This window comes from Nematolebias whitei, chromosome 14 (assembly GCF_014905685.2).
Source record: "Nematolebias whitei isolate Nwh7 chromosome 14, NemWhi1, whole genome shotgun sequence".
In the NCBI taxonomy this organism is placed as follows: domain Eukaryota; kingdom Metazoa; phylum Chordata; class Actinopteri; order Cyprinodontiformes; family Rivulidae; genus Nematolebias; species Nematolebias whitei.
The window spans coordinates 41,801,386-41,812,003 of NC_056511.1; positions in this window are offsets into that span (position 1 = coordinate 41,801,386).

Here is a 10,618-nt window from a genome sequence, read left to right on the forward strand (position 1 = left end):
GTTTTACATATTCAAGGGAGTGGGTAGAAGTATAAACTTATCAAAATTCCCACTCCTTAACCGCTTACATAATCTTATATTCATTACATGTATAATCCATAAATATAACAACTAATCCCATATTTATCCATCAATATAGTATCTATTTAAGTTAACTATAGTAGATGAACAATTATTATTCCTTTAACTTCACCAAAAACAAAAGCATCAATAACAAACCACAAAAAAAAACCAACAATAAATGAAATTGAACTTGAATTTGAAATTTAACCAACGAATAACCAAATGGGAGAAAAATGGTGTCGTTTAAACAAATTCTGGTCAGTTTGAGTCTGCCCACACAGCCGACACCACACACAGTTGTCCAAGGACGTTTATACAATTATAAAACTCTCGATGTAAAATTCTAATTTTCATTTTCTAAAATCCTCACATGAATGCGCTTCACCCCTACAGGAGACTAAATGCACACCCCCTCTGTGTGAGACACGTTCCAGTGGCAGGATCTGAGTTCTTTCGCTTGTTTTTGTTTATTTTAGATTTATTTTTATTTGTTTTTCATCTTGGTTCAACGCTTTAGTTTTGTCCCAGTGTTCCCTGTGCCATCAGTTTCTTCTTCTTCAGTTTCTACTCCTCAGCTCTTATCCACCTTCAGTCAGGCATTGCGTTGAACTTTACACCATCTCCAGTTCTCCTTCGTGGCTCCTTGTGAGTTTTCTCCAAACTGATGCAAGTTCTTGTTGCCATGACAACCTTATTTGTTTTCCTTATAGTTTTTTTTTTTTTTTAGTTTTTCTTCGAGCTCTTGGTGTTTGTTTGTATACCTGGGTCTAATCTCCACCAGCTGACATCCATAAGTTAATTATGCGGCTTTAGCTGCAACAATGGTTAACTAGTATTCAGAACGTGTTTTTTCCCTTTTTCATTGCTTACTTAATTAATTACAAGGTAAACGACAAACAAACTTGTGATGAACGAACTCTCATGGTACAGAGTATGGAATATGAATTCTGACCTTTATTTATTTATTTTTTTTAGATTTTCCTATGTTTTTTATTCCCAATACGCCCAAAATGATTACAATTCAGTTCAGTTTATTTATACAGCTCCAAGTCACAACAAAAGAGTTCTCAGGGCACTGAACAGTGTTCCCTCTCTGAGAACTGAACTAGACAAAAGGTTCTTCTCCTCCTCCGCTCCTGTCTCCTGGAATATCTTGCAACAAGATCTGAAGCTCTCGACCTTGACCTCTTCAAGCATCTGTTAAGTTCCTGCAAAAACCAGTGCAGACGTGTTCCTGTTTTTAGTTTTATACACCGCCTTATCATTGAGCTGTTTTTTGCTACTACGCCTCTTGATTGTCCTTTTGGTTGCTATTTTGTTTTGATTGTTTTGATTTGTAAAAAAAAAAAAGAGAAGCTTAAATTTGTGTACATATGCCTATTTTATGACCGTCTACTGTTGTTGTTGTCATCGCTCTTTGTTAAGAAATCAGGTCTCTCTTGTAAATGAGTCCCTGAGGATCAATGGGATTAACCTGTTTAAATAAAGGTTGAATGAAAAAAGAAACATTCATATAAAAAATAACATTATTTATCTGAGGAGCAGCTTCGAGTCTAACTCCATCGCAGACTCTCATCTTGAGCAAGCATGAAGGCGACAGTGGAAAGGAAAAACTCCCTCATGAGGAAGAAACCTTTAGCAGAACCAGACTCAGGACAAGTGACCATCTGCTTCGACCGGCTGGGGTTGAGAGGAACAGATACACAATGGCAGGTCAAGAATCATTAAGATAGAAATAGTATCAGATGAAAACTATTCAATTTTAACAAATCATTTAAGGAGATGAGGTCAATTTGTCCTCTAGTAGTCTAAGCCTATAGCAGCATAACAAGCCAACCCTAACTATAGGATTTATCAAAAAGGAAAGTCTTAAAACTGGACCATGTGTCAGCCTCACAGACAGAAACTGGAAGTTGTTTCCACAAGAGAGGAGCCTGATAAATGAAAGATCTTCCTCCCATTCTGCTTTTGGAAACTCTAGGAACCACAAGTAAACCTGCAGTCTGAGAGTGAAGTGCTCTGTTATGTAACAATGAGATCTGTAATATAAGATGGAGCTAGGTTGTTGAGAGCTTTGTAGTTTAAAGTAAGACTTTGAATTCAATTTTGGACTTGACAGGGAGCCAGTTGAGAGAAGCTAAAACTGGAGAGCTATGATCTCTCCCACTAACTCCAGTTAAGACTCTGGCAGCAGCGTTTTGGTTCAACTGAAGACTTTTTAAAGAAGGTTGTGGACACCCAGATAACAAACCATTGAAGTAGACCAGTGTAGACGTGGCATGAACCAGTTTTCAGCATCCATCCATCCACTATTTTTATTCACTTCTTTCTTTTATGGTCACTGGTGTCCATATCCAGCCATCACTGGGTGAGAGGAGGGGGACACCCTGGACAGGTCTCCAAGGACAGATAGAGACAAACGAGACAACCATTCACTCTCTCTCTCACCTAGGGACAATTTAGAGTTACCAGTCAGTCTAACGTGCATGTTTTTGGTCTCCGGAGTAACCGGAGAAAATCCACACAGCACTGAGGGAACATGCAAACTCCACCCAGAAAGGCCCCTGGCCAGGATTTGATCCCGCAACCTTCTCGCTGAGAGGCGGCAGCTCTAGTCAGTGGGAGCCAATTCATTTATTAAACTGCAAGAGGAGCAGCAAACAAAACTTGTGGTGAAAATGGAAGAACAGCCAAATCGGGATGTCGTTGTTACTGACGCTAAACGACCTATAGTTTAAACATGTTCACCGTTTTATGTGTAAACCACTGGCCTGCACTGGTAAAGCCTTTGTGTTCTGGTGTGCACTGTGCTGCAGAATTTAAGCAGAAAAAAAACAGCTCCCTGCTATTACCATGGCACATCTGATCCATTTTTATCCTCTGTCTAAGTGTGCACGTGAACGTACACACTCTCTCCTACTTTCTGCCTGATCCTCTGAGGAGTTCGTGTTTGATACTTTAATCCCATTTCTGACAGTGTTGCAGTGGAGCGCATGGATCGTCATGTGTACTTTTGTTTTGTTGGGTTCAATTCAAACACAGCTCTTTGTGAGAGACTTTTATTTTTGTTTCGTTCTGCTGCGCTGTGCGGTACTTCACGCTGCATCCACAGAAACTATCCAAGGGAGTCTGACTCATTTTGATATCCACTCAGGCTCTGAATCTCCTGGATGGTGCTGAAGGTGCCATCGTTATTGATCAAGAGCTCTTTCTCTTATCAAAAATGTTTGAATCAACTTTTATTTTAGTACGCACGCCCATCCTCTACATGTTAGGCGAGTAAATCCACACTGCCCATCCCATGGTATTAAAAAAAAGTTAATCAACCAGCCCTACTTCTCTCTCTGCTCCAGATGTCTTTTCTTAGCCTAATGGTTTATTAAAGCACTCGGTAATTAGGTAATCCAGATTATTGGCAGGAGGCCTGCTACCCTTCATATTTTCCATGTGTGTTTGAAAGACGTGGAGGGAATTAATTAATTTCAGCCTACTGCACACACTATGCTTCTGTAAAATATCCTAATCAAGTTTACCTTCAGGGCAGCACGGTGGCGCAGTTGGTAGAGCTGCTGCCTCTCAGCGAGCAGGTTGCCCCGGTTCAAATCCCGATCCGGAGGTCTTTCTGGGTGGAGTTTGCATGTTCTCTCTGTGCATGTGTAGGTTTTCTCAGGGTACTCATGCATGTTAGACTGATTGGTAACGCTAAATTGTCCCTAGGTGTGAGAGAGAGTGAATAGTTGTTTGCCTCGTTTGTCTCTATGTGTCCCTGTGATGGACTGGAGACCTGTCCAGGGTGTCCCCCGCCTCTTGCACAGTGACTGCTGGATATGGGCACCAGTGACCCCCACGACCCAAAAAGGAAGAAGATACTGGATGGATGTTTTACTTTAAAAACATTGAAAAGTACCTCTGTAGAACAAACATTTACTACATGCACTGTAAATACTTTGGTTTCCTTCAGACTAATGTTGCCAAATCTGATTGTTTCTCTTGATGTTTCAAAGTCTCAAATCCAGATGTGTAAATGCAGTGTTTGCCTAGATGTGTAAAACCTACATACTGTTGTCCCTGTGCAAAGTTAAACTGGCTGCTATTTTGTGTAAAGAAACAGTCAGGTCACATAACAATAGTGGAGTCATAAATATTGAAATGTTCTCCAATAATCATGCCTAATTTATTCCTCAAACATTTTTTGATATTTAAACTTGTTTTTTAACCTCAAACCAAGTCATTCATAAATTTAAAGAAAAAAAAAATCATTTTATTTGTTGTTTTTAAAAATATCCTTGCAAACTCAGCACTGCGTCTAGAAATTTCTTCATCCACATGGAAACGCCTAAAACAATACAAAACGCTGTAATAACTATGCCAGGCCTGTAAGTGGCGCTGTGACGCTTCCATAAAAACGCTCTCGGAGCAGGAACCAAGGCATGGAGCATGCACATAACCTAGAAACCCCGGGTGCCAAAAGTAAACACATCAAGAGAACAAGGACAACTTGTGTGTCATAAAGTTAGATTAGAGATAAGACTATGACATCATTTTTAACAAGTTCCAGTTCGGCTGTTTACATTTTTTTTCAAACTGGAACCAGTTTTGTGCTCCAGAAACAACATTTCCATGCAGAAGCACAGTGGAAACAATAAAAAATTTATGTGTTTGCACATTCACAGAAACCTCTTCTGTATGTACAGCTGTTGGAGAAATCCTCTCACTAACATTGCTTATACAAAAGAACCACACTCAATGGCAGGCGATTGTTTTAACCAGTATTTTATAACTGGAAGGTCTGATTTCAGGTTACATGCACAACATTTCTGAACATTCATACGTATGAAAACCAGTCACAGAAAAAGCCACGAGCCGTGTTATCTGCTCACGTTTATATCCCCCTCAGCTCATCCGAGTTCAGGCAGTGTCCTTGAAGCAGCTGCAGCCTTCTTACACAGCCCTCCTCACAAACATATTCAAGGTTCTTTATTGTCGGTTTGCATCTCGTGTGGTACATGAGTTGGAATAAAATTGTGTACACAGGGTCCCAGTTACACCCAGTATAAAATGTAAAATAAATAAATGTAATAAGATCTAAGATACAAACTACTAGTAGTACAAAAACAATATGCCTGTGTACATATGGTCCATGGGCAAAGATCAGATAGTGTTTTGTGAGACGGTTCGGCTTGTTTTGTGCTTCTTGTTCTCAGAGCCGAAGGAAAGAACAATCAGCCATAATAATAAAAACATATATGACCTTTGACCTACAATTCCCTGACAACAACCCATTAAAATAGCAATCTGTTGGAATTAAATTATGTTCTTTATTATTTATTTTTGCCCTAATAAGTTTATATACATTGTGTAACCAGTAAGGTGTTTCTTTTGTTTTTATATCCAGTGATTTGTAACAATGCTATTATTTCTTGACCTTGTCACAGACTCACCACAGGTTTTAGATGATCATTTACTATTCAATCCCATTCAAAAATTCACTCCCTAACATCTACAGTGGGGTAGACTCCACCTTGTTTTATGATTAGTTTAGTTTAACATGACACAATCACTCCCCATTGAACACCAGCAGTGTAATATATAAGAAAAGCAGTCTTTGTTGTGCACAGCATGTTCAAATGAAGGCAAAAACAAGTGGTACTAATTAAAGTTGAGAACCCAAAGTGCAGACACAGAGATTAAACACAAAAAATGGTTTTAATGATAAAGTAGAAAGGCTGGACACAAACACTGCAGGAAACTGGACAGGAAACAACATGGGGACCGAGGAGTACACAAATAGAGGGGGTGGGGGGTTAAAAATATGAGCAGCTAGGCTGATTGACAAATTAAAAGCAGGTGTCAAAGAGACAAAGAGAACTTAGTTATCAAAAGAACTAAATGAAGTCCGATAGCAACAAGAGAATATACACGTATCAAATAACAATAATCAACACTCTGAATGTGAAAAACAGGAGAGAGAACTAAATTCACAAAAAAAACACAGATATAAACACAACTATGATTCTATCAAATACCTTTTCTGTTTTCTTAGTTAAAAAAATAAAAAAATAAAATAAATTATATACATAACAGCACTTTTCATGCCAACCTTTTTAACAATCATTGGCAGATCGATCATGATTAGAGAAGTGCACATTGATATACAGTAACTGGCAGAAGATAAACGATGCATCTTCAAACAAGAAAACCAGTTACAAACAAGATTCGATTGGAGGTTATCCTGCTGTGGGAATCTGTTATTCGTCTGTTTAGGTCCTTGTGTTTCCTGCACCCCCCCAGTGTTCTCCTCCTTGTTGTCAGCTCCTGTCTCACCTGTCTTCAATCTTAATCACCCCAGGTGTTTGTCATTACTGTCTTGTCAGTCTCCCTTTTAATTCAGAATATCTCTGTTTTCTCCTTTGTCCGTGCATTGTGCTTCCCAGCCTTTCATGTTTTTTCCTCCATCGTTTCCTCCATTCGTCCAACCCAGTTTTCCTGCCCTGTCAGCTTTTGTTTTTGTTTTATGTTAAATAAATAGACTATTTTATTTGACCTCAGAGATTCCTGTGTCTGTCTGCATGTGGGTTCAACTCACACAGATCATGTCAACTGCTGAATGAATTGGGCCTGTCTACATCTAAAGAGCACATTTCCCCTGATAGCAATGCTCTCCAAGTCATCCCAGTAGCTTTGCTGATGGTATATTCTGGCTGCATGCCAACAGAAGGCAACCTTGCAGTGTGAAAAGACACAAAATCAAATAATTACATCAAATAAATACATTAATGACATCACCTTTTCCCCTGTCTTTTTTTTTTTAGCTTCTCCCCCGACATATAGAGGTCCTGTAGCCCATGTTTCAGTGGTTTGGGTTTGAAATCTGTGTGACTTTACTGCAACTTTAGGGATCCAGGTCAGAGACTGTGAGAAGCATTTAAACAACTTGGAAGATCAAGAGAAGTCTGCGTCATGTTCTGATCAAAGGCAGCTCAGCCCCAGATTCATCCTCATCAAGAATCAAAAGCAAAAAGACATTAAATTTAGATCAAGCTGTGATTTGAATAATTTAAACCGTCTTTTTTTCTCTTTATTTTGTATAACAATGGGGGAGGTGTCTTTCTAATGAACTTTTTCCTTCACACTCTGAAACTTGTTAAATATTAATCACAGTTTCAGTTTTTTTTACAAAACTTAATATTGGTAATGATTGTTTCTTCTCTTTTTTTTTGCCTTCTGCGCTTGACTATGTCTGTCAGATGTAGAATGTGTGTGTGTGTGTGTGTGTGTGTGGGTGTGTGTGTGTGTGTGTGTTAGAGCAGGCACGTGAAACTGCATTGTTAAAGTCAATACAGTCAAGAAAAAAGGTTGCACTCCGAGTCGAGCCCTTTTGAAGCTTTCACACTGTTACTCCTCAAAGGGCAGGGTTTGACTGCTTGTTAGCAATTACCGGGCACTGAGTGTGTGTGTGCGCTCTGTCCGTGTGTGTGTGTGTGCATGTTTGTGATATGGTTCCCTAGGGATCCCCTTCCTCTATCCTACAAGGCTGCTTTGAAGTTTCTTCTTGGAGGAGAGGTGAAGAGATGGGAGTGAAGAAACAGGATGGGGGTAGGGATAAATAAGATGGAGCTTGTTAACCAAAGATGATTTAGCTGAAGAAAGAGTTGCTCAAATATATCTGTTTCTTTTCTGAGCACATTTTTCTGCCCCTCGAAATCTGAGAATGATGTCAAGAGTTTGCATCCAGCTTTTTATTTCTGAGATACTAACTGTGTGTCCAAGAGATCAGCTCGAACTGCCCCCCGGAGAACTGACCAGGAGGAGGCGGTGCAAGGAATTTAAAGCATATCGGAATAGCTGCTCCGACTACTAATGAATAATGGAGGGGGTCGGCGTCCAGTTCTGTCAGGTGATAGCGTTTCACGAATGTCTGAGTGTGTGCGTGTGTTGGGGGGTGGGCGTGCAACAGTGAAAAGAATGGAGAGAGGTGCAGTGACAGCAGCTGCTGCACCCAGCACACCCTCCACACAAAACCATCTGCCATACTGGCTCCTCTAGGACTGAAAGCGCACACGTCCGTCCCCCCCTATTGTCTGCTAGGTAAACACAGTCCATGTACAGGAAACAGTTCTTTCTATCTGGCTGTCTGAAAGTCCATTTATTCTTGCTTTGTATACAAATTAAATGATTTATTTTTACATTGAATCTATCATTTCATCATCATCAGCAGCAAGTTGTGATTTTGGATTACACCAAATAATTGTTGATTTTGTAAGTGATACATTATAACGGTGGTGAAGTGTAACAAAAAAAATAAAAAGCTGCAGGAACGATCGTTGTTAAATGACGATTCCACAGGTGGACCAGACCAGATAGTACTTTTTAAATAAAAATACCTGTAACCAAAAAGTGGTTAAGGCTAAAAGATATATCTTAGTGTTATGTAGTTTGCTGCTCTGAGTCAGATCATCAACAAACCACATTTTATCCACCTACTAAAACAACCACTAAAGCACATCGCTGTTTGTGTTTTCATCCTTTTATCTCATCTAGAGAACAGGTTTCAGTGGAAACTCTGTAGGATTCATCAGTGCTTACTTCAAAACAACTGGCTGCACTGATAAAAAAAAAAGGGATTTACAGATCCCCCTCTGACTTTGAAACACAAGTTATTTTTGAGTCAAACCAGCACTGAATTACTGCACTGGGGCAGCAGATATACATCAAATCCTGTGTGTAAAGTAAAAAAAATCTATACATTATTTGTATGTTTGTCAAAATCTTTAGTTTGTCAAAAGAATTTAAGTACCGTAGTAAGTTAGTAAATAATTAAGATGAAATTATTATCACAGAACAGGTAACATCTGTTGGGCAGTATGGCGGCACTGGCTGTGAGACCCCTCTGGACTAGATGTATCTGCAGAACAGTCATACAGGTGTATGGCCTGGACATGAAGGCAGCGTGCATGCTTTTGGACTGTGGGAGGAAACTGGAGTACCCGGAGAAAACTCATGCAAACATGCACATCTAAATGCCATCCAGGGACTTGAACTCTGGGCATTTTTGCTGTGAGGTAGCAGCGCTGATCACTAAGCCTCCATGCAGTAATACATAGTAGAACATTACTGGCACTGTCCTGTACCATCAAATCCAAATTTTTGCACAAGAAATAACCCAATGGGTTTTACAATAAGAACAAAAACCACAGAAGAGCGTGAAAAGAGTCCTGTGAATCACTCTTCATACCCTCTGGTTCAGAAATTCATGATGGCAGGAGTAACACTAAAGTGTCTGTCCACAGTAATGGCAGGATTGGTCCTCTCCTCTCAATAGACACACACACACAAGTCCATACTGTATGTCCTCAACGGTCCACATAATACAGATCACTGCTGAACATGGTACAACTCCAGTCATCATCGGCCCACGCCTCTCAGTTATGGCACCAGTCTAAACAGCTGTCTCCGCTCCGGTGATGAAGACACCAGAACACAAAGAACATGAACTTGTAATCCAGATGATGGGAGTCGTGAAGACATGATGTGAGATGACAAGGGATGTTGTCAGACCCACTGAAATCAACCGTGTATATGCCGATGGTGCTAAAGCTGCAAAAGTATCAGTCTGCCTGCTCAGCATGTGAAGTCAGTCTAAAAGTTTATTCAACACCCGGAAAATTATTACATTTGCAGCCTCAGCACCATCAGCATGCACACAGTCTGTGCTCAGAACACACACTTTGCATAGTAAAGGCTCCGGTATACTCCCGCGTCCTGTCAGCCATGCGGAAACTGTGCACACTGTCCGCAGAGGGTTGAGACCTCATGCTCGAGCGTCCACCCTGAGCGGCAGCAGCCTGCTCCGCAGACAAGGGGCGTTTACCCTCGGGAGAAATTGAGGTTGTCGATTGGTCATTTGAAGACACGCCCATTGGACTGATTGACAGGTCTAAAAAAAAAAAAACAGAGAGCTGGCAGCTCCAGCTGCAGTGGTGTTCTGTGTTTATATGTTGTTAATAAAAAGATCTTTAAAAACAAAACAAAAAAAAAAACAGGGAGCGCTGGCCCTGCAGCCCACACATCAGATCAGCCCAACAGAAAATCTCCAGACCATCCTGCAGCCACGCTGGACTTGATTTTAATTCTCTCATGACAAATCCCTTCATTTCTCACCATTTCAGTCATGGCATCAACGGAGGAGGAGGAAGAGATCGCTTGCCTTGTGGAAAAAAAACAGAACAAAAGAAAAGGCCATTAAACCAGACCAGGGATGAAGAAGAGGAATTTAATACATTGGTGTCGTAAACAAAACAGTCCGTCGCCGGGCAGCTTGTTGTGCGACACCGAGTATGGGTACACGGTTGTAAAAATTGAGCATTGTGCGGACATGCCCTGCGGGCGTCCGCTTCGACTCTAATCCAGTACGAGCAGAACCTCCGCGGACTGACGTACGCGAGAGTATACCGGGAGCTTAAGACAAACGTTCAACTGAGAAACCAGCAACAAACTAAACCAACAGTATTGTGCAGAAGTGTAGATGTTTGGCATGAGCTAGTGTAGCGTTCTT